General features: G+C 41.6%; 1 long non-coding RNA gene across 1 annotated transcript; it reads right to left on the bottom strand.

The window, feature by feature from the left end:
• Positions 1 to 1,482: 1,482 nt before the first annotated feature.
• LOC307026233 lies at positions 1,483 to 24,690 on the bottom strand. Its single transcript, XR_013804361.1, has 5 exons — positions 24,396 to 24,690; positions 23,849 to 23,919; positions 20,898 to 20,965; positions 1,980 to 2,038; positions 1,483 to 1,888 (listed from the first exon to the last, which is right to left on the bottom strand). It is a non-coding gene; the product is annotated as an uncharacterized lncRNA (long non-coding RNA).
• Positions 24,691 to 25,865: the final 1,175 nt, after the last annotated feature.

Genomic DNA, 25,865 nt, shown 5'->3' on the forward strand with positions numbered 1-25,865 from the left:
AACACACTGAGGTAAACACTGTTGAATATCTCTCAAAATAAGCACTGACTTCTTATTCTAAAAACATTCTGGAAGAAACAAATGCATGCAAAGGAACCAAAGGGGGCTGGAATGTGATCTGCTGCATTACAATTCAATAATTCATAAGATGAGGGGGTTGAAAACCAGATCTCCTCAACAGTTCTTTCTGTATGCTACATTTCCTACGGTGGCCGACAGGTGCTAACGCGCTACTAAACATTTCCATCAGGAGAAACGTGCTGCAGCTTCAGAAACGATGCAGATATAAAAACACAAAGGTTCCACATGAAGAAACGTCTTCATCAACTGGACAACACATTTAGAGAACATTCAGCAACTTGAGGAGACATGGCAGCGTCTACTAAAAGCTGCAGAAACCAAACGCTGCAAGAAGCTCAAACACAACGAAGACCAGGGGACACTAAAGAGTGACGCACACAGCTGGGAGGCCAGGGGACACTAAAGAGTGACGCACACAGCTGGGAGACGAGGGGACACTAAAGAGTGACGCACACAGCTGGGAGACCAGGGGACACTAAAAAGTGACGCACACAGCTTGGAGACCAGGGGACACTAAAGAGTGACGCACACAGCTTGGAGACCAGGGGACACTAAAGAGTGACGCACACAGCTTGGAGACCAGGGGACACTAAAGAGTGACGCACACAGCTTGGAGACCAGGGGACACTAAAGAGTGACGCACACAGCTTGGAGACCAGGGGACACTAAAGAGTGACGCACACAGCTTGGTGACGTTCAGGATTATAAAGATGAACAACCTTCTCTGTCTCAGAGTCAGTTGTCTCATAACTGTTAGTGTTTGTCCGGATATCTGAAATGACTAGGTTAGCTCCGTTAGCTAGCTAGCTTACAGCAGATCTGCAGTGACATCAGAAGGAGTCATGTGACCACATTGTTAAAATAAGACCATCAAACATCAGGTAAGTTTCAACAACAGAGACAGTTGTCCAGCTTTATGATCCTGAACGTCACCAAGCGTCCCAGCTGTGTGCGTCACTCTTTAGTGTCCCCTGGTCTCCCAGCTGTGTGCGTCAATCTTTAGTGTCCCCTGGTCTCCCAGCTGTGTGCGTCAATCTTTGGTGTCCCCTGATCTCCCAGCTGTGTGCGTCACTCTTTAGTGTCCCCTGGTCTCCCAGCTGTGTGTGTCACTCTTTAGTGTCCCCTGGTCTCCCAGCTGTGTGCGTCACTCTTTAGTGTCCCCTGGTCTCCAGCTGTGTGCGTCACTCTTTAGTGTCCCCTGGCCTCCCAGCTGTGTGCGTCACTCTTTAGTGTCCCCTGGCCTCCCTGCTGTGTGCGTCACTCTTTAGTGTCCTCTGGTCTCCCAGCTGTGTGCGTCACTCTTTAGTGTCCCCTGGTCTCCGTTGTGTTTGAGCTTCTTGCAGCGTTTGGTCTCTGCAGCTTTTAGTAAACGCTGCATGTCTCCTCAAGTTGCTGAATGTTCTCTAAATGCGTTGTCAAGTTGCTGAAGATGTTTTGGAACATTTGTGTTTTTATATCTGCATCCTTTCTGGAGCTACAGCGTGTTTCCCTTTACTGTGTGTCTGTTGTTTGCACCTGTCGGCCACAGCAGCCTCCCTCTATATTCAGAAATTAAGATGTACAATGTACAGTCATGCCTTCTCTGGCCTTTGTTACCGAGTTTTGTCTCTTGCTGACACAGTGAGACAGGGTCAAGGATACATCCGACTCACCTCAGGCCCCCTGCTCTCCCTCGGGACCCAACTGTCACTCACTCTGTGGTTACGCATCACAACTGACAGAGGCACAAAGTGAGAGCATCAACAGCAGCAACATCATCACCAAAACCCATCCTTAGCATGACATCTTCCTCCTCGTCCACTCTGCACTGTGGAGGGAAGCACAAACAACACATTCACACCACGAGACAATCAGAAAAATGTCATTCCGAGTGAGGAGAAGTCCCAAAAAGAATTCACCTTAACATTCTCCACCAGGCAGTTGTTGCAATAGAGTTGTTGTGAAGTGGCAGCCAGACCTGCAGATGATGGGTTATTGAGAAGGCATTAACACACACACATCTACTCATTCAAACAGCGTTGGGTTGCTGTAGCGTATAGCTTGCTTTAATTGGGTTTGAGTAGATGACATAATAAGCACGTGCATGGAGCTGTTAGAGTAAGAGCAAAGGGTTCAAATGATCACAGCACTTTGTACATTAAGAGGGAATATAGCCACTGATATTCTGTACTGTAGCAGAGCAGAATTTAAATCATGCTGTGGCCAACGCTGAGAGAAATTACAATTAAGACACGTATATATAATTAATATAGCGAGCAGGGAATAACAGACCATATGCAAGCGGATAATCAGGATACAACAAAAGGTAACTGTATTCCCTTATAGTTACAATGAAAGGCAGGTTTTCCTTTAAATAAAATCATTTCTGATCCTAAATATCTTTCTTTTCTAAGTTCACATTGTTCTGCGGTCTTACAAAATACACTTAAGTAAAAAAACACCTAGTATTTCTTTGCATTGCATTTGATATTGACGGAAAGTAATGGGGTTACTTGGATAAGGTTAGATTGTTAAAATAACCCTCCTAACCTTTCTCAGCGTGTGCTTGTTCGCCAACGGAAAATGTGGAGAATGAAATGGCACTTGGCCAAGACCTTATATTTAAAGTAACGGTCAGAAAAAAGCATATTTGATTTCCCATTTAGCTGCACTATGACGACACTAGCCAAGGGATCTTTCGCCAACCATGTGTAGATGAGGTTTATAGCATTAATTCTCACTATTTGCTTCTGCACCCTGACAAATGAAGACTGTGTGAACCCCTGCTTTTTGGTTAACCCCTCCACTGGTTTCCGCCCCAATCTACCTGTCTAGACTCCTTCAGATTCGACATTGTTCTCACTCGGCCGGATACACTGAGAAATAATAATCATCTCGCCTGGCGTACGAGGAAAGCCTCGGTTCAGTCGACCGTTTCCAGCTCACAGCGGTGGGCGTCTCTCCCTTTTCTCCCTTTCACTCATTCTGCTGCCATGCTGCCATTTTAACTGCTTCCTGAGTGGCAGGCGGGCGAGAGGGCGGGGTGTTTTTGGGAAGAAGTGGCAACGGCGGCCATGATGGAGGAGTCACTACAGACACTGAGGAACGGCCTCGATATCAAACACACACGTTGGGGTTTGTGTGGTGGTGCAAAGCCGGCGAGAATCCAGGTATGACGCGAGACATTGGAGCGAAATGCACGCGTCGCCGAGAAATCACGAAAACCTAGTAATTCTCACAATTTGAAAACATTTCATCCTCGTTTTTGCAGGAGAATTTTTTTTTGCTTATATTTAAAATAATGCACTATATTTTCTTGCTTTTCAATGAAATCACACTTGCATACGCTGCGTGTAAGTACACATTAAAGGAGAGTCATTGTTGGGAAGAGACACAAACATGCAATTTAAATACAGGTAAAATAAAATGACTTAAAATAAAATATATTGTAAACAAGGCACGCCTTAAAAGCCGCTCAGGAAGACGAGCATTACTCAGCTATGCTTTCAAAATAAAAAAACATCTCAATGAATATATGTTTGGGTTTATCCTGAAAATGCTTGTTGAGATTGAGAAGTAAGACAAATGTTGGATTTACTTACTGCGCATGTGGAATAAAACGTTCAAAAATGAAAAATAAAAACATGGACTTCCAATACGTTTCACAATTTAAACTGACAATTAAAAAAATTGATAAATAAATACAAAAATGGACTTCCTGTACGTGTCACATTTCTTTTTTAAATCCAAAGAATGTCATGAAAAAAAATGTCATGAATAAATTAAAACTGACTCCCTGTAAATGTTACAAATAAAAAATAAATACTTCCAAAGTATGTCATGAATTAATAGTAACAATACAAAAATGTAATTCAGTTATTGTGGGATCAGATGACCTGAAGCACACCGATATTCATCTCTAAGCTGAGAGGCCAAGATCTTAATGTTCTTGTGTCCAAACTGCAGATGTCACAGGATTTTAAAAATAAAAAAGGACGTTTTTGCCACGCTTCTATTCCCTCAAAGCAGATTCTTTATACAATGTGGGTCACCCGCCTCATTTCCCCACCCCCAAAAGTGGAAATTAAAACAGAAAAACTGCTTCCTAGGATGACCAAAGTGTCTCCTAACCAACTATAGTTGAGGTCAAAGTTCATTAAGTCCCCTTGGAAACACCAGGGCAACACAAGATGGTCTAGACAGGTCATGGTATCCCCCAAAATGCCCAAATCAACCCCCTGGTTTCTTCCGGAAGGAGCAGCCAAGTGCAGTTTAAACAGTTCGGAGGATGGGGGTCGGACCTTTGAACCCTCGTGAGGTCGGATCAGCACCTCCACCCTCCACTGATCAAAGCTGAGGATCCTCCGTGTCAAAGGGGGGAGATGAACTCTGTAATCTAGACGTGTCCAAAAAACCCAATTGTCTTCTTTTCACAAGAGCCCCCAAAATGGACCCTTCCGGTGCCGCTGATTACATTAAAAGGGGAGGACGACAGGGTCTTTTCACTGAGGGCGCCTCGGACAAAAGAGCCGCTTCCGTGCCCCCTTTCGCCATCTGGTCCCCCAAACAGAGAAGAAGGAATGAAAAAACACACAGAGGCTTTTAAAATGAAAAGGGCCGCTGCTGTTTGCCTATCTGTCCGTCCATCCCATCTATTCAAACATACAGTAATGCCCTCGCACAGATTGACGCCAAAATCTGCATCAGCAAATAAAGCGAGGTTCAAGAGCAGATCTACGGGTTTAACTGAACATACATCATTATCACTGCGAATACGATCTGTGGTTCGGATGGATCTGTGATGGAAATGGCCAGAAAAACACGAATAAATTTGATCATTTTGAGTTTTAATTACAATCCAGTCAAAAGAAGGAGGTAAATAATTGAAAACGAAGCACATTTGGCCTTAAAAACTAAAAAATATGTTTGTTTTTTTACATAAGCGTTGTGTACGAAGGTGTGTCAGTTACATTAGGTTGCAATTTGTCAAATATCCTGCATGAAGCACGTCTATCCCTATTGGTTAGTTGTGAGTCAGTGTTTTTGAACATGGCGTCATGACGATTGGATCCAATAATAGGTTCCCATTTGATTTTTTGCAGCTGCTGTTTTGGCCGCAGATTATTCAGCAGCTCATGTTGCCAGGAAAAGTCCCAGAAATCCAAATTCGCTGATTACTAAACCGCTGCCAGCGTTTTATTACGAGTATTTCTAACCTCAGAGGTCAGACAGACTTCATTAGGAGTTTGCTTTGTAACTTACATATTAAAATAACCAATCAAACGAAGCGCTGGGAGTTTAAAAGACATCATTTTGGACGTTATCTGGCATTTATTGGGGTGTGTTGACATAATCTGGGTCTAAAGAACCTGATATTACATTGATAAAAAGCCGTAAATGTACTTTATTATCTCCTCTTTGCTCCAATTTAAAAATCCATGTTATAATAATGTAGTGTTTCAGGTACTTCAGGTGAGTTTGTGTGATGTTAGATTGATCAGATACGATGATGTGGAGAGTACACAACTTTCTACATTTGCCCAAATGTATGAAAATATCCAAACAGTATTATAATGCAATATTGTGTTTTGTAATATTACATCACATTTAGCTGAGGCTTTTATCCAAAGCGACTTACAATAAGTGCGTTCGACCAACAAAATACAAACTTGAAGAAAACAGAATCATATCAGTTCATCAGGTTTCATAGAGCCAAAACATTTTAAGTGCTACTCAACTGGCTTTAGATAAGCCAGTCCTTTATTAGTATAGTGCTTTGTTAGTAATTCTATCTCTGGAAGTGGAGTCCAAAGAGATGAGTTTTCAGTCTGAAGAAGATGTGTAAGCTATCTGCTGTCCTGATTTCAATGGGGAGCTCATTCCACCATTTTGGAGCCAGGATAGCAAACCCACGTGTTTCTGCTGATGGGAACTTGGGTCCCCCTCGCAGTGCGGGTGCAGCGAGCTGTTTGGCTGATGCAGAGCGGAGTGCACGTGCTGGGGTGTACGGTTTAACCATGTCCTGGATGTAGGAAGGGCCAGATCCATTCGCAGCATGGTACGCAAGGACCAGTGTCTTGAAGTGGATTCTAGCAGTTACTGGAAGCCAGTGAAGGGAGCGGAGGAGCGGAGTGGTGTGGGAACATTTAGGAAGGTTGAAGAGCTAATACTATTTGAATTCTCATTTTTTGCAAAGATATCGTCCCCTCTTAGTTTTTTTTATCGATTAAAAACCATTTTAATTAGGATTATATATATATTTGTAATCAATGGTTTATATGATGCACTCTGATATTCACTCAAATCAGTGCTTTGATTGCTGTAATTTCACAATTGATATGCAAATGGTGCGCTTATTTTTGACTGTTTTGATTAGATTAAAACAAATTGAACAGTATGCCAGATTCCTGCCAACACACAGCCCTACATTATATGATCAAAATGCTAAAGACGTTAGGATTTAGGATTTTAAGGCTCCTAAAGTGTGTCTATCAACATGTGCTACTCTGCAATAATCACTATTAAACTTACAGTAAATATAACCAGATAAGTTTAAAGGTCCCATGTCATGCTTTTCTGGTTATCACCCGTCCCCTTGTGTGTTATGAAGGTTTCTCTGCATGTAAACGGTCTGCAGAGTCACAAACCCTCAAAGTACACCCTGTAGTGAGTAACACTCTAACACAGAGAAGACCTGTCTATGCTGCCCCTGAACGCCTCGTTGGACATTTCTCTTTTTCCATAGTTTGCTTCCTGGGTTCTGTGACGTGTGAACACCCAGATCAACAACAAATGACCGGATTAGCCCAAATGGACCAATCCGGAGCCCCTCACACACCAGGGTCCCTTGGCTAACTAACAGGGAGTCCCATTGACTTGCATAGAGCTCCCTGAACGCTGGTAATAGACCAGTTGGGATGGTGGAGAAATGCTCTCCGCAGACTAGGGCTGCACAATATATCATGTTGTGACGATAATCGCGATATGCGCATGTGCGATATTCACATCGCAGGACGTGTGATTTAAAAAAAATATATGTTTTAAAGTTTTTTTTAGGACGTGCAATACTAAGTAGGCAAATTAACTCAAAACACGTCATGTTACAATTATTTTGCTGCTTGCTACAAAAGGAAAACTTGTGCGGCTCTCATGTCAGGGCTACTTGAGTGAGTGACAGCAAACCACCAATCACCATCAAACCTCCAAAGCAAACGGACCCGGAGGTCAAAGGTCAAAACACTGAATATAGTTTCATGTGTTTCTCCAGTTCGGCGCTGCTAACCGAGCTAGCTCAGCTTGTTGCTCTGATAACTTCAGATCCAGACGTCCGTGACTAAAATCCTCCATCCGGTTAAATATCGTTAAAACAATACCAATTGTATCATTACAGTTCAAGAAAGGATGGTTTGTGGGGGAAAAAAAGGGTATTTTCTTCAATTCCTGTATGTTTTCATATGGCAATATATATATATATCACAGGGGAACTAAAAATCGCAATTTCAGCTTTTTCAATATCGTGCAGCCCCATTCTCACAGCGTTATAAACCTTATTCTTACTCAATATCAACTTTGTGTGTGTGTGTGTGTGTGTGTGTGTGTGTGTGTGTGTGTGTGTGTGTGTGTGTGTGTGTGTGTGTGTGTGTGTGTGTGTGTGTGTGTGTGTGTGTGTGTGTGTGTGTGTGTGTGTGTGTGTGTGTGTGTGTGTGCGTGCTCAGGATGAGTTTAGCTTGTTCTTGCTGTATCGCCGACCCGGAAACCTGTCTGCTCCTCGCAGCAGCAACGAGCCTCTCAACGTCCCGACCAATCAGAGGCCTCACAGGCGGGGGCCGGAGCTCCAACAAGCCGTGCAGGACAGAGAGTGAATACACACACTATACAGAGATGCTGTATGAGAAACCAATGTGAGTTTGGAACATTGAACAATATAAATATATTCTAGTAGACCTCAAAGATGGAATTATGATCAGTGGAAATGGCCATGACATGGGACCTTTAAGTAAAAGTACTTTCCCTTTAGGTTTTAAATGGACCTGTCACTCAAACGTTTTGATGTAGATCTGCTGGATTAATCCAAATTAAAAGTATTACCAGAACAAATTGATGTTTTAATGAATCATGAGAAACGGAGGATATCCAAGGTAAGACTCCGGCACCTAAAGACCATTTCTCTCCCATTAACTTTCCATTCTAGGAGAAATTATGTAAAGCTGGTTTCAAGTATTGAACTTTCATGTAAGTTTAATATATTTCGCCTGGTCTGACACAGCACATTTTCTAACTCTTGATAATCTACAGGTACTCATTATCTGCCTTTGTTATAAGCTGCTGCCTCTTTCTTCATTATTTATCATAATCACATCATCCAGGCCCAAAAACTTTAGTTGTCTGCTTTTAATCCATTTATAAATAAGTGAAATGCATTAAAATAGGCAAGTAACATAAATAAGCAAAATAACCTTCATCACAAACGACAACAAGCTCCTCTCATCCTCGAAGCAACTTCCTTAACATCTGATTTCTTCATCTGTCACGTCTCTATCGAACCATGCATTAAAATACATTAAAGAGTTCCTATCAGGGTATATCAGTATGTAGTGTCTCTACTTTAAAGAGTCCTCTCCTGCTGATGTTCAGGTGTATATCAGTATGTAGTGTCTCTACTTTAAAGAGTCCTCTCCTGCTGATGTTCAGGGGTATATCAGTATGTAGTGTCTCTACTTTAAAGAGTTCTCTCCTGCTGATGTTCAGGTGTATATCAGTATGTAGTGTATCTACTTTAAAGAGTCCTCTCCTGCTGATGTTCAGGTGTATATCAGTATGTAGTGTCTCTACTTTAAAGAGTCCTCTCCTGCTGATGTTCAGGTGTATATCAGTATGTAGTGTCTCTACTTTAAAGAGTCCTCTCCTGCTGATGTTCAGGTGTTTATCAGTATGTAGTGTCTCTACTTTAAAGAGTCCTCTCCTGCTTATGTTCAGGTGTATATCAGTATGTAGTGTCTCTACTTTAAAGAGTCCTCTCCTGCTGATGTTCAGGTGTATATCAGTATTTAGTGTCTCTACTTTAAAGAGTCCTCTCCTGCTGATGTTCAGGTGTATATCAGTATGTAGTGTCTCTACTTTAAAGTGTCCTCTCCTGCTGATGTTCAGGTGTCTATCAGTATGTAGTGTCTCTACTTTAAAGAGTCCTCTCCTGCTGATGTTCAGGTGTTTATCAGTATGTAGTGTCTCTACTTTAAAGAGTCCTCTCCTGCTTATGTTCAGGTGTATATCAGTATGTAGTGTCTCTACTTTAAAGAGTCCTCTCCTGCTGATGTTCAGGTGTATATCAGTATGTAGTGTCTCTACTTTAAAGAGTCCTCTCCTGCTGATGTTCAGGTGTTTATCAGTATGTAGTGTCTCTACTTTAAAGAGTCCTCTCCTGCTGATGTTCAGGTGTATATCAGTATGTAGTGTCTCTACTTTAAAGAGTCCTCTCCTGCTTATGTTCAGGTGTATATCAGTATGTAGTGTCTCTACTTTAAAGAGTCCTCTCCTGCTGATGTTCAGGTGTATATCAGTATGTAGTGTCTCTACTTTAAAGAGTCCTCTCCTGCTGATGTTCAGGTGTATATCAGTCTGTAGTGTCTCTACTTTAAAGAGTCCTCTCCTGCTGATGTTCAGGTGTATATCAGTTTGTAGTGTCTCTACTTTAAAGAGTCCTCTCCTGCTGATGTTCAGGTGTATATCAGTATGTAGTGTCTCTACTTTAAAGAGTCCTCTCCTGCTGATGTTCAGGTGTATATCAGTATGTAGTGTCTCTACTTTAAAGAGTCCTCTCCTGCTGATGTTCAGGTGTATATCAGTATGTAGTGTCTCTACTTTAAAGAGTCCTCTCCGGCTGATGTTCAGGTGTATATCAGTATGTAGTGTCTCTACTGGGACATGTCTCCATGCTTTAATGTTCAAAAAGCTCTTTATTTTTCTCATACTGCCTGTGCTGCAGCACCTCTTTTCACCCCCGTCAACCAGCTTAGAGATGTCCCACCCCTTTAGCCTATCACGTACAATGTGGTGGACCGCTAGCCAATAGGAGGGCAAGTGTTACTAAGTGAAAATATGAGGCTTTTTCATGCTCAAGACCTCCTGCATTGAGGTGCACTCAAACACACACACACACACACACACACACACACACACACACACACACACACACACACACACACACACACACACACACACACACACACACACACACACACACACACACACACACACACACACACACACACACACACACACACACACACACACACACACACACACACACACACACACACACACACATTTTTGTTCTTCGTTTCCCCAGAAATCCTTTTTGCCTTGCATTTATTGATTTAAAAAAACGGTCAAAAAAAAAACGTTTCAGCCCGAATGGATGCTGCAAGGTAAATTAAATTATTAACAATGATTAAGTCAAATATCATTTTAAATATGCTGCGGTCAGGATGCACACTGCGGGCATCATCAGCGTTTTATTTTGAAAATCACTCGATGTTTTTGAGCTTGTTGAATCCGTGCAGCCCCAGCATAAATGTCAAAACTTAATGAGCCATTCTTGGCAGAAATAAAACTATTTTGGACACTTTTTAAAGGAAGGAGTGTGAGAGAAATATCATGCACAATGAGAGGAATGCACGACTTAACTGAAGCTAACTCCTGCCCTGCTAAAAGTCTACTTCCTGAACATCTAATGGACTATTTGAGACAAAATGCAGCACAAACGGAGCTAGTCTAGGACACAACATGTGATAAATACTGCTGCTCGATTTCCACAACTTCATCTCCAACGCTCTGACTTTCTCAACTTTTCCTAGAGACAGCAACACGGCAGGGACTTCCTGTTGCTACCCCTGAATCCTGCTTGCACCAAAACTCCTGCTCTTTTGTTTACGAGTAAATAAAAAAAAATCATAATCAAGTGCAACCCACTTCTTCTGAGTCTTCTGGGGGTTTGCACATAAGTGGCAGCTCCAACTGTGGGGGGGGGGGGGGTGGTTAAGTGAAGTGAGTGTGACATATAGAGGGCAGGTGGTGCCAGTCAAGTGAAATACACCAGCGCAGTCCCAATCTGTAGCTTCCTCGCTCCATAATTAGTTATTTTTCTCCAAATGATATCATCAGGCCTTACAGAGCACTCATTATTCAGCGCCACAAACAAGCTGGAAATAACAGTCAATCCTATGGAGACCTGAGCGGAGCGTTTCCAGGGAGGAGTGGAGTCGCTGTGTGAAACCAACAAGAACCAACACGACACCTGGCATTTCCAGCTAAAGTGGGCTGCTGCACGCCGCTGAGCACGATGCAAAGACGCCTAATTCACAGAGCTGAGGCACACACAGCACATATGGTCTGTTATATAGGGACCTATACAGTACACATGCTTTTAGTCAAATATACGCGGGTTTATGCAATCGATCTAATATGTAAATAATAACCCATTAAGAGCATTTCACAGCATTTAATGGTAAACATTTAAAAACATCGGAGAAACTCATATCAGGACGCGTTTAAACCTTCCTTTTATCCAAAGCAAGAGGAAAGAACATTCCCAACGTTATTGCTTTTAAGGATATATCAAATATGTAAATTATGCCCCATTTAGAGCAAGTGTCTAGTCAGTATTTGCCTATTTTTCAGAATGTAATGGTACATCTCAGATGCTACAGAAGAGTCAATGTGTTTAAAACAATCATTTTATCCAAAGCAAGAGGAAAGAACATTCCCAACGTTATTGCATTTAAGGATATATCAAATATGTAAATAATGCCTCATTTGGTTGTGTCAGTATCTGACCACAGTGCTTACGCATTTAACGTATATTAAAAACATCTGAGAAAATCACATCAAGATCATCTCAGATGCAAGGAAAAGAGTCAACGTGTTTAAACCTTAATTTCATCCAAAGCTAATTACAAAAAGTGCAAGAAACCACAAATAATCTGAGTAAAAATGCACATATATTAAAAAGCCAAATCATTGTCAATACTGGTGTAAAAGTTGCACATATTGCCATTTATATATAGGCTTGTGCTAGCTGGGCTATCCTGTGTTTGAATGGTATTCCTGGTGCTGCTTAAACACCTGAATTTCCCAACATGGATCAATAACGGTATATTTTATCTTAACTTAAATAGGATCACATTTTTAAGTGCTTTTAAATGTTACTTTCTTGGAATACATCCACAGAGGAAACATGTTAATTCCTCTCTGGGTCAATTATTTGTCTCACTTACAGATATATTTTAAAGACAACAATTCTCTTTCCTCTCTCATAGCATGCCTTATGTACTTTGAGGAAATACTGTTTTCATGCAATAATTAAACACTGGTTAGTGGCGTGAGGTAAATTCCCAACAAACTATTGATCTGCATCCTGTGCAGTGTGTCAGGCATTTATGTTATATCACTTTCAACGTGAATAAGTGAACATGTTTTAAATGGATGGCGGGTGAGTCCTCTATCTCAAGACTAAAGATGGCTCAACGTCACTGCTGCTGACTGAAGGACTCAACAGGAAGTCGTGACTAACTGTGATCACACAAAGAGAGATTTCTTCATTTCTACAAACAAACCAAAAGAAGGACTAGTCAAATCCTCCCAAGCAACTGGTTAGTCAAAAATATATGTCAGGGAATAATTCACCCTGCATGTCCTCTCCTCCTTCGCCCTCTGGCCTTGAGCAGCCGCTATCCCCCTTAAGGAGGGGCTGCTCTAGCAAGTTGCTGTTGTCACCAGTTTGTGACCGGGCAGCTCTCGGTCAGAGATAGTTGTTGTTGTGGGACACCTGGAACACATCCTTCTCGGGGTGGAGATGACCCCGAGCCATAAGAGACAACAACTGAGATTCAGTGTCCTCAGCTGTTTAGTCTCTCTATTGAAGAATGTTGATTATTACACTCTGAACTAATTCAAACCTGGAGCTACAGGAGGGCTCTTCAGAATTGATTGTGGTATCTCTACCGTGTGGTCAGACCGTGGCCCGTGACATGTCTCGTGAATTCTCCGGCCGAAGCTCCAAATAAACCGTCAGTGTTTGATATCAAAGCTCCAGCTCTCCTCGTGTCTCTGAGTCCTGACTCCATCAGAGCTCCAGCTCTCCTCGTGTCTCTGAGTCCTGACTCCATCAGAGCTCCAGCTCTCCTCGTGTCTCTCTGAGTCCTGACTCCATCAGAGCTCCAGCTCTCCTCGTGTCTCTGAGTCCTGACTCCATCAGAGCTCCAGCTCTTCTCGTGTCTCTCTGAGTCCTGACTCCATCAGAGCTCCAGCTCTCCTCGTGTCTCTCTGAGTCCTGACTCCATCAGAGCTCCAGCTCTCCTCGTGTCTCTGAGTCCTGACTCCATCAGAGCTCCAGCTCTCCTCGTGTCTCTCTGAGTCCTGACTCCATCAGAGCTCCAGCTCTCCTCGTGTCTCTGAGTCCTGACTCCATCAGAGCTCCAGCTCTCCTCGTGTCTCTCTGAGTCCTGACTCCATCAGAGCTCCAGCTCTCCTCGTGTCTCTGAGTCCTGACTCCATCAGAGCTCCAGCTCTCCTTGTGTCTCTCTGAGTCCTGACTCCATCAGAGCTCCAGCTCTCCTCGTGTCTCTCTGAGTCCTGACTCCATCAGAGCTCCAGCTCTCCTCGTGTCTCTCTGAGTCCTGACTCCATCAGAGCTCCAGCTCTCCTCGTGTCTCTCTGAGTCCTGACTCCATCAGAGCTCCAGCTCTCCTCGTGTCTCTCTGAGTCCTGACTCCATCAGAGCTCCAGCTCTCCTTGTGTCTCTCTGAGTCCTGACTCCATCAGAGCTCCAGCTCTCCTCGTGTCTCTCTGAGTCCTGACTCCATCAGAGCTCCAGCTCTCCTCGTGTCTCTCTGAGTCCTGACTCCATCAGAGCTCCAGCTCTCCTCGTGTCTCTGAGTCCTGACTCCATCAGAGCTCCAGCTCTCCTCGTGTCTCTCTGAGTCCTGACTCCATCAGAGCTCCAGCTCTCCTTGTGTCTCTCTGAGTCCTGACTCCATCAGAGCTCCAGCTCTCCTCGTGTCTCTGAGTCCTGACTCCATCAGAGCTCCAGCTCTCCTCGTGTCTCTCTGAGTCCTGACTCCATCAGAGCTCCAGCTCTCCTCGTCTCTCTGAGTCCTGACTCCATCAAAGCTCCAGCTCTCCTCGTGTCTCTGAGTCCTGACTCCATCAGAGCTCCAGCTCTCCTCGTGTCTCTTTGAGTCCTGACTCCATCAGAGCTCCAGCTCTCCTCGTGTCTCTCTGAGTCCTGACTCCATCAGAGCTCCAGCTCTCCTCGTGTCTCTCTGAGTCCTGACTCCATCAGAGCTCCAGCTCTCCTCGTGTCTCTCTGAGTCCTGACTCCATCAGAGCTCCAGCTCTCCTCGTGTCTCTCTGAGTCCTGACTCCATCAGAGCTCCAGCTCTCCTCGTGTCTCTCTGAGTCCTGACTCCATCAGAGCTCCAGCTCTCCTCGTGTCTCTCTGAGTCCTGACTCCATCAGAGCTCCAGCTCTCCTCGTGTCTCTCTGAGTCCTGACTCCATCAGAGCTCCAGCTCTCCTCGTGTCTCTGAGTCCTGACTCCATCAGAGCTCCAGCTCTCCTTGTGTCTCTCTGAGTCCTGACTCCATCAGAGCTCCAGCTCTCCTCGTGTCTCTCTGAGTCCTGACTCCATCAGAGCTCCAGCTCTCCTCGTGTCTCTCTGAGTCCTGACTCCATCAGAGCTCCAGCTCTCCTCGTGTCTCTCTGAGTCCTGACTCCATCAGAGCTCCAGCTCTCCTCGTGTCTCTCTGAGTCCTGACTCCATCAGAGCTCCAGCTCTCCTCGTGTCTCTCTGAGTCCTGACTCCATCAGAGCTCCAGCTCTCCTCGTGTCTCTCTGAGTCCTGACTCCATCAGAGCTCCAGCTCTCCTCGTGTCTCTGAGTCCTGACTCCATCAGAGCTCCAGCTCTCCTCGTGTCTCTCTGAGTCCTGACTCCATCAGAGCTCCAGCTCTCCTCGTGTCTCTCTGAGTCCTGACTCCATCAGAGCTCCAGCTCTCCTCGTGTCTCTGAGTCCTGACTCCATCAGAGCTCCAGCTCTCCTCGTGTCTCTGAGTCCTGACTCCATCAGAGCTCCAGCTCTCCTCGTGTCTCTGAGTCCTGACTCCATCAGAGCTCCAGCTCTCCTCGTGTCTCTGAGTCCTGACTCCAATTGCTTCAGGAGTTTCCCCCACAGTACAGATGTATTCATAATTTGATTTGCTTCATTGTTAAATCAGAAATACTTGAATAATCCCAGGTTTTGGTGCACAATTTAAGAAAAACAGAAGAAAATAAAGTAAAAAAATCCAATAAAAGATTCAAACAAATATATATAAACGTCCAATTAAGATATTCAATGTTATCACAGCATGTTATACTGAGCTAATGTTTAAAATGTTAAAGAACAATTTGTGAAATGTAAAGAAAGAGCTTTAGATTAGATGGAAATGTTTGAGAGACCACCAGGTCATTGATAATAAATAACAGCTTTGGTTTGATTCACACTTAAAGTATTATCCAGCTCACAGAGAAGAGATAACATCTGATCCTTTCCAACAAACACTGAATGCCTTCTTTAGGTTTTAACTAACACTAAAATCCACATTGTTTAACATTCATCTTGATTGTTCAGGCAACTGTAAGGGAGTACAGTTACCTTCATTCTGATTATCCCGTTAAATGTATTAAACGCTTATATGCAACCGCTTTCGGACGACGTCTCTTCATAGCTTTTATTCAAAATGTTTAATTAGAGTGGAGAGGCCACCAGTTCATTGATAATAAATCTAAACAGCTTTGGTTTGCAGTGTGACTCCAGATGAAGCTCTCGGGAACTCGCAGAGCTCCTGCACTTGTATATAAAAGGTGATATGGGTGCCAAACGTCTTGAAGAGGGTAATTAGTCGACAGTGCGAGGCGGTAATCACCTTGTGACGGAGATAAAAGGCCAGAATGGGATTCCAGAGGTCATGTGTTAAGTCCTGCTAAGAGCTCAGAGGGCGAAACGCTGAAACACCGGCCGCTCTGCTGTGTGAGCGTTTCAGAAAACACCGGCACACTAACATGAAAAATATCAATTTCACATTTGGTTTAACGCTTTCACACTTTGTGTCACCGACACCCGGAGAGCAGGGCTGTGGAAGACAAAACACCGCTCCTGGATAAGGATCATGTTAATGCCTATCAATTAGGATCAAAAAGGGATTAAGCGGCATGGCTTCAGCGGCAGGACGGAGGGAGAAGTCACTGAATGCTAGAGGTCACACCCCCGACTTCATTAGGCCTGACCTTTTCCTGCTCATTGTGTGGAGGGAAGAGACCCTGCCGTTTGTGTGAGGCTTACGGAGAGAGAGAGAGAGAGGGAGAGAGAGAGAGAGAGAGAGAGAGAGAGAGAGAGAGAGAGAGAGAGAGTCAGATATGAGAGCTGGTAGAGATCAGCGCAGATATGAAATATTCACTTTCAAACGTCCACCGAGACTGATTAGGTTACTGCAACTTGGAGCAGGTGGGTATTTACTCATAAACCCCCCGACCTCACCTCAGAGGAGTGAGATTTACTAATTAGTCACGGTGAACCCCCCCCCCCACCCCCCTTCCACCCTTCGTTGACGAACTCTAGCTTGCCGTCTTAATTCACAAAAAGGTCAAAAGGCAAAAGGAGGAAGGTGTGTCCAGGTGTGTTCCAATAAGCCCCAATTAGGGAGAAATGCAAGCCCACCCTCAAAACAACTTGAAAAGTTTCAGTCAAGCTGCTAAACTCAGGCAATTAAAAAAGTGGTTCTTTTTTGCATATGTAGAAGTTTAGTTTAGTTTGCACACAAACCCCTTTGCACAAAGATCATATTTAAACTAAATTACACGAGAGCACACATGTGGCTTTTTACTCCTGAACAGGAGTTAAGGGGTTGCATCATTAAATCTCTGCAATGTTAGTTTAAAACCTGCAGGAGTTTGAATAAAACATGTTGAATTGTATATGTTGAGTAAATTCAAGATTTTAAACCAGGATTTCTGCCTTTTTTTGGGGTAAAAAGAAAACCTAAAATATTATCTTGACGTTGGTTTTTAAATGGTTTTCAAAGTATAAACATGTTCATTTGATATTTTCTCTCCAAAGCCATATTCTTTTAGTAAATGCAAAATGTTAGACGAGGATTTTAGCATTTTTGAGTTACAAAAACCCCCCAAACTATTATTATGTCGTTTTTTATATGGTTTTCAAAGTACCGTTGTTATTGTGAAACTCCACGACAACACATTGAAGTGTTCCTTCATTAAAATGGGTAGAAAGTCAACTGATGATTTCTATGTTAATGTTTGATTTGCACACAAACCCTTTCGCACAAAGATAATATTTAAACTAAATTACACACGAGCGAAAGCACACATTTGGATTGTTCCTCCTGAACAGTGGGGTTGCATCATTAAATCTCTGGAAAAGCTTTATTAAAAACATGTTTAATTTTATATACTCATATTTTTTGAGTAAATTCCCGATTTTAGACGAGGATTTTAGCATTTTTGAGATAAAAAATAACCTAAATATTATCGTAACGTCTTTTCTTTATATTGTTTTCAAAGCACCACACGACAGATGTTATTAAAATGGGTAGAAAGTGAACGGATTAACCGTCTCAAAATGTTTCTATACGTCTTAATATCCCTTTATGCTTTAAGTATAGGTCGAGATCTACATAGAGTTACAAGGACACTTTGTACTTTACAACCTTTGCTGAGAAACTGAAGTGCAGGGTTACATCACCAAAAGTGCATAACACAAGTACCCTGATTACTCCAATATCAAATGCAATGCAGATAAACACAAAAGGTGTTTTTTGTACAGAACAAGAAACCAAGATATTTCGGATCAAATTGGATTTTATTGATCGGACAACGTGCCTTTCATGAAGCTCATTCAGCCGACACACCAACACTGAAACACATGAAACACAGACTAGTTTAAAAAAGCAGAAAATGCTCCGTTTGAGTTTAACACACACAGTGAAGCTCACACACACTACTTTCTGAACATATAGGTTCACCTGCTGAGTTAAAAACAGAACACATCAAGCAAAGAAAGTGAAAACCATGAAGCAGATTCAGGAAGTAGAAGTATAGATTCACTCTGAAAGTATTATCCTACAGAACAGAACAGCTGACAGAGAAGAGATAACATCCTTTACACCAAACACTATGATGTTTTTAGTAACACTAGTAATCCCCAATTTCTAACAGTAATCTGATTGATATCATGCAAACTGTAAGGGAGTACAGCTACCTTCATTAGTATCCTGATTATCCCGTTAAATGTAGAATATTAAAAGCTTATATGCAACCGTTTTGGACGACGTGTCTTCACATGCAAGCGTTTACCCAGCACTCTGAGAACTCAGTAAAAAGAAAAGCCGGAGTTCATCTCAGGCTAGAAGTTTCTTACCCAGGAAGTGAGCACTTGTTTGAGCGTTTATGAGAGGGTTATAGACGAGCACACTGCATTACAAAGTCAGTCCGATTGCAGTCAAGAGTGTTTGATTTAAATCCAGCTCATAAACAAGTCTCTGATGGTTGTTCTGTTTTTAACTCAGCAGGTGACCCTATACGTTCATAGAATAGTGTGTGTGGGATTAACTGTGTGTTAAACTAAAACACAGCAGCTCAGATTTGATTTCTGCTTTCTTAAACTGTCCTATGAGCTCATTGTTAGGCTACTTCTTTAGTATGCTTCATGAAAAGCAGGTTCTCCTATCAATATAATCCTAAATATCTGCTTTTCTAAAGTCAAATTGTTCTGTTGTCTTACATAAAAAAATATCTTAACGATATTTCCATTTATTTTCACTACATTCTGCCATTTTCAACGTGCATGTCCATTCTGCAACAGATTTAAAACGTGCAAAACACTCAATAAAATCCAACTATTAATGCATTCACCTACAGGTTGGGCAACACGTGCATTAAAGCACGTTTGCTCTCGCTGTGTGCAGAGGCTTAATGTCCCTGACAGCCACTGTTGTGCTACGTGGCATTAAACACAGTGTGGCTTTCACACCGCTCTTAACAGGGAACCAAAACAAGTATTTAAGAGGGTAAAGGTCAGCTAAACCTCTCAGGGAGTCAGGAGGCCCCTCCACCGCACAATATACAGTACTCTAAATGCATCATGCAAGGGGAATATTATACATTTAAAGTGTATTTGCAACTTTAAAAATAGACGATTTTTACGACGAAGAATAAAAAAAATTGCAAAAAATTACACTTTTTATGCCGTTATAAAATAAAATAAAATATTTACAGTGCGTGTAATATATATAAAGAGTAGGAGAATAAAATAGTGTAGTGAATTAAATAAAAATGCATAATACGGTCGTACAAATCAGATATAAAACAGCATCCTATTATTCTAAATGTATTTTCTGAGTTAACAGATTCATTTGGACGATGTTCGCCTCGCTTAAAAAAACAAACATTTATTTAATTTAGATCAATTAATTTGCCGTCATCTTTTGATTTCATATTGTAAAACACAATTTAACGGGGTCAAACAACGCCTGTAATAATCAGACATTTTAAACACGGGACTATACAAACAAAACATATTTACGTTGCTCTATAAAAATCTCAAATTGCAAAGTTTGTGTTTCAGATGAAGCGTCGATCGCTTTTGCAAAAAAAAAATCGCACAAACATTTTCAAATAAATTCATTTTTTATTTTCCAACTCCTGTATATTTTATTATCTGCTTTGAATTTAATTGCGGCTTTAAGAATGTACTCAAGGCTTTATCGACGTGAATTTCTAGCAAAAGAATATTCGATGAAATGTATTTGTGAGTCGGATTAAAAGAACGAAAAATAGACTTTCTGGCGCTAAAATAAAATGAGAATGCTTCGCGCAGAACTCAAAAACTAAACCTATAAATCATTTCATTAAAACGTATTTCCACATTCAGTCTCATTTTGAAATCTGTTTCTCTGTAAAAGTCGTGGCGTTTTTTAAACACTGAAAATGTTCCAGCCAGTTCAGATTTTCTGTTTTCTGCAAAGCTTCATTTCACTTCATCTCTTTCGCCCAAATCTAAGATGGACGCCGCTGGCTGTGAGTTATCGATGGCCAGCGCAGAGTCACAGCTGTGCAGTTGTGCTCTGAAGGAGGAGGGAACAGGCAAATGGATCCATGTGTTGGCAGTCTGCCAGGAGACTCCTTAAAATACAGCGAAGGCCTTGATTTAAAATATGCCACGCCAATGTCAAAGGAAACTGCGTCACTACGAAGCAAAGGATTCTGGGATTATCAACAACCCACAGCTTTATAGGAACACAATGGCTGCACGACAGAGCTCAGAAACAACATTTGTGCACAGAAATAACCCCAGAAATCTTTTCATTCCAGCTCAGAGGCAGCATTAGAAGCTGTTTCCTCCAGACATCATCATGAAGTTGTACCTCGTGACTGTGGGTGGAGACAGCGAGCCAATAGAAACGCGGGACGTTCGGCTCGAAGCTCGTCTTGCATCAGCATTTTCCGGGCTAAGCCTCAAGTGAAAGTTACCAGATCCATATCCATGATTATCTTATGAAGAGATCACCAATCAGGGAAAAAGATTGCCGCTGACGAGTGAATGACGGCGCTGAATTTGATCAGTCCTCATCACGTCACGAGCCAGAGAAAACTCCTCAGTAAATAGTGCGGTGTGCAGATTTCCCTCAGGCACTCTGCAGCACCTTAAAGCATTCCTGGAATAGCTCCTCTGCACTTTTAACTTCAGCCCAAATGTGCTTTAATGAAAGGTCAAGAGGGATCTTACCATGGGGCGGTCACACTGCAACGGAGAGGGCATGGAGGCATGACAGGCTGCAGGACAACCCTGGATCTCTGTGAGAGTAGAGAGAAAGCACTGGTTTAAGAGTCAAGATACACACCACGGGGGTTAACAATAAGCTGAGAGAATACGAAAGGAAATGCATTCAATTAAACACCTTTTTAGATTGGTTTTTCCTGGATTTCGTTAAATTTACAGTCGAACAGTTAACAAAATATCATGTTGTAGAGGTTTAAAATATTATTTTTTTACCAATAATGCTTGTTAACATCATCGTAATAAAAGCCTGAGCTGTAGTAGTTGTACTCACATTAATTCAAAGATATTTCAATGTTTAATTCAAGCCGTAATAGGAATTGTTTTAAGGTAATATTAAGAAATGCATCACTTAATGTAGGACAATGCACAAAACCTCATTTAGTCAGATGCATATAAAAGCTAACGATTGCAATTATTAAATAAATACTGCGAAAACAGATTTGTTTTATGCATTCGTAATCATTATAATTAAAAATATATATTAAAAACTGCAATGTCAGACGTTTTGCCAACAAAAATGTATATTCCCGTGTTTTTCTATTCTCTTCCCTTTGCTAATTGCAATACCAGTCATTTGTGTGAGACACTGGATCAGGCCCTGCAGAAACAGAGCATGCTTTGAGAGTGTCTGTCCTCTCAGGTTAAAAAGAGAATACCATAATCACAAGAAGCAGTCAGAGAAGCTTTAAGGGTTATGACAGGACGAGCTGACAGCAGATATGCAGTAAGTAGGTGTTAATGAAGAGATCTGTCCAGGCTGGCCACTGATACAGAAAACTGATAAACATCAGAGACTCGCTGAGGGGAAGTAACTCGTAATGTCAGAGAGAGGCGAGGAGCACTCTTACATGCCTAAGATAATATCCAAAATCACTGTGGGCCGTGAGAATAAGTGCAAAAACTAATATTGCACGGTGCAGACTGGAGAGCATGTCGTTTTAATAAATCCACTGAAAGCAGGTTGATGATGATAAAACTTAACTTTACAGGAGTGCAAAAAGCTTGTCTTCTATCAACCAGTGTTCAACTTTTTACAAGTTGGTATTTAAGTACGTTAAACATGTGATAATAATAAGGCCTTAAAAATGTATGTGCTTTAATTAGTCCACTAAAAGTTAGGTCCAAAAAAACGTAAGCAAGACGGTTTTCTTCCATCCTCTAGCTTTCCAATTTTACGAAAATAATTATAGGTTATTATTAAAGCAGATAAGTTCAAAACAAGGTGATGATAGCACCTCAAATATAACCCGTCACATGCACCTTTTCGACAAATGCAATCTAGATTAGGCGACTGCAGGTAATTAGTCCAAAATGTACCGAAAAGGCTAATTCATACACAATTATAAAACCATTTTTGCAGCTGCTAATCGTTATCGTCAACGTTTGTAAATTATTTCACATTGCGTAAAATGTTACTTGTGTTTCGGTGGCGCTACATGTTTAAAAAATGCTTTAATTATAAGCAATTGTTTTTTATTTCTTGCAAACTGTCTGTACGGTGTTGTTGATGGGTATCCAGAAACAGACTGGAGGTGTGCCTATTTGCAAGATACTGTATTCTATATACAAAAATGCAGAGAAAGCAGAGAGAAAGAATTTCAAGAAGAAATTCAAGATCAGAAGCCACTGCTGATATTTTTTTGAAATTTGAACACATTTTAGGAAGCCTTTGGCACCAATTGCCAGTCATGAATCAGACAAAATGGCTACCACGCGTCCCAAAACAAAACGATACGCAGCATGGAGCAAGAAGTAGGGAATGAAACACCCATCAAGTCAAGAATTACATGAAAAATGCCCAGTATTTGGGTTGCTTTGGTGAAACATAGCGATAAATATTCATCAAATCGTCTAAACGCACAATTTTTAAGTTGGGAAAACCTTTTAAAAGGATGTCCATTAACCGTCTCTTCAGTGCAGATTTCCTGGGGTGTCACTGAAGTGTAATGTAACCCCATGTTTTTCTGCTAACATCAACTCATGGATAATAACAATGCTATAGCAGCCATCTTGCCCCAAAAGAGCAGACACTGGGGAGGAGGGAGGAAGGCTTTGAGTCATATGACTACTCAATGCTCAAATCTGCAGTGACAGAGCAAAAGCGTCTAGACAAGTCTGAGGGAGCAGCAGTAGACCAGGTACACATCACCTGCATTTAACACATTGTTTTGGGTTGAATGCATGACTAAATTGATGCAAAAGTGCCACATTTTGGGTAGAAAACAGTATGACGATAGACCCTTTCCGCAGTCTGGACGAGCCTTGTTCGAAATAAACATCGCAATATATCAAATATGCCAAACTCAACCACAGATAGCGTGTAAAACAATACAAACATGCACATTTTTCCATTTAAAGTGGTGACTCAGCAAGATTAAACATATTTACAGTGACGTCAAAGCTATGCATTTGAATATAGTGTGAAAGACAGCATTCAAATATTAGTGTGTATGTGTTAATAATAAATATATAATATATTGATGCTACAAGGAGGTTTTATTGGGCTATGAAGCTACTTGTGGAAAGTTTAAAGTAAAGACCGAAAGCATTAAGATGCCAAAGGAACAAAAACATGAATAAAATGTTGGTTTTTTAGGTGTGTAATCAGGATAAATGAATAAAGGCCGTCTGATAAACTCTATTAAATGCATGCATCTGACCCCAGCATTCAAATATTAGTGTGTATGCTGTATGTGCTAAATAAGCTAAATGTGTATGTGCTAAATATGCTACCAGACAGTTTTATTGGACTATGAAGCTACTTGTGGAAAGTTTAAAGTAAACATCGAAAAACATGAATTATTTTTTTTAGGAGTGTAATCAATATAAATGAATAAATGTTGTGTGATAAACTCCATTTCATGCATGCAGTGGATCTGACCCCAGTCTCAACCAACCTTGTGCAGGCTGCAGTCTGGATGGTGCACTCCTCCTGAACTCAAGGCTGACGGATGATCCCCTGCAGAGCCTAAACAAGAGCAAAGGAAGAAGGAAACATGTCAAACAGGGTTCATTTCACATCACCTCTAAAGCCACACGCACACTCATTTAGATTAGTTGGGATGTTGCCACCTGTGACATATGAAATATAAAGCGGTGGTGTGGGGCATTTTAATCATAAATGAGGAATAAAGGGGGATAATGTTGCAAAATAGGCCGTTTCTCGCTCAGGTAATGAACAGGTGGGGTTAATGAACAGCGTCATCATCAGCACAGGTGCGTCACCTGCACCACCTCCAAACAAAACAGCTAGCTTACAGGGTGCAATGTGGGAGAAATATGCATTAAACGCGTTCTTTAAACAGCTAAAAATGATTAATGTAAAACTCTGTATGATAATGGAGAACAGGGTTGTTTATTTTCTAAGCAAAGCGTGCACAAAACAACATTTAAAGGCGAATGCTGCAGCAGCGTTAGCTCAGTGCACTAACTTGTCTCACCTACCTGGGAATAAAGAGCTGTCTGCTGCTGACACACTGCAGGAGAAAAAAACTTTCACAGCGTTTACAGAAAATACATGTATATCTCAGCAAGGCGACTCTTTTTGGCGAAGGCGTTTTCTAGGAGTAGCGCGAGAAATAAAATTCCATTTCCAACGAGCGTCTTCCTCGAACAATTGTGAAAACAGATGCAAATTAAAACTCCATCTCCAATTTTTATCAATTTCAGACAGACCCCAGACAGTCTCCAAGCGGGGACGTGCCTGCTGGTCCCGCGCGTGCACGTGGAATGGCGCGGGAAGCGGTGATAACAGATATAGACTGACAGCAGCAAGCAGCCAATAGGAGTCGAGGAAAAGAGAAATCGAATCTGGCAGCCAATCAGAGAGACAGATAAGCATGAAACCCCGCCCCCTCCGCCTACTCACAGTAGTGTTGACAGTGCACTGAATAAAACAACAGTCTGAGTTAAGCAGATCTGAAATGTGGGTCACTGACTGCAGACTATTCACCCATTGCAGATGAGTGTATTGTGTATAACAAAGACTAGTAATACCTCAGACATGTACATAAATTATACGGGTAATTGTACACAATAATACCTAGATGCAATTAACTTAAATAACCCTAATTTCATATGTTTTTGAATCTAATTTCTACAGATTTACGTAACATATATGACCTCTGGGGATAAATAACCACGTCGATTTTCACTTTTCCCACTGTGCCATTTTGTTTTAAAGCAGCAGTTACAATTGTCAGTGATATGCATTGTTTTAATTCTTACTGCATAATGCTTTGTTGCACAAGACTTCGTACAGTTGAAATTATAGCAATGGTCCTAGCATTAAATTGTGCTTTATGAGTACAAGGATGTATTACTCTTGCTTGCTTATTGTATTCAGCATACATATGCATATTGGATTGTCTTTGGATATCAAAATAGAATATATTCCTTTCAATTGAAGCTCTGATCCCTGACCAGTTTCCAAATAAAACCATGCATTGATACCCGAATTGTTCCTTGTTGATAAAACAGAAACCTACAGTACTAAGTCTGCCAAAAGGAAGTATATTAAGTCAATAGTGTCCATGATATATCCATATGGTTACACATTAATTTGAACTCCCCTAACTATGAGTCTGCTTCAACAATGTACATAAAACCACAATGCATTATGATTATTATTTTGTATAATCTTTCAGTTGCAAAATAAACTCCACAACTCCAGTATCACGTTCTCAAGATAGTAGCTGACCCTCATGAGCAAAAAACGCATTGTCTCACACACAAAACAACTTCCAAGTTGGCATTTGAATCAAATTTTAGAGGCGTACAGACAAGTTTGTTGTAAAGAACCTCTGTCCTTCGGATTGAAAATAACAAGTCTTGTCTCCTTCGGCTTTGCACCCTTTAATTGGCATTGTTATGGAAAACCGCTGGATGTGGATAGGGCACACAATCATTGAGGTC

Source organism: Notothenia rossii (assembly GCF_949606895.1).
Source record: "Notothenia rossii genome assembly, chromosome: 12".
Taxonomy (NCBI): Eukaryota; Metazoa; Chordata; class Actinopteri; order Perciformes; family Nototheniidae; genus Notothenia; species Notothenia rossii.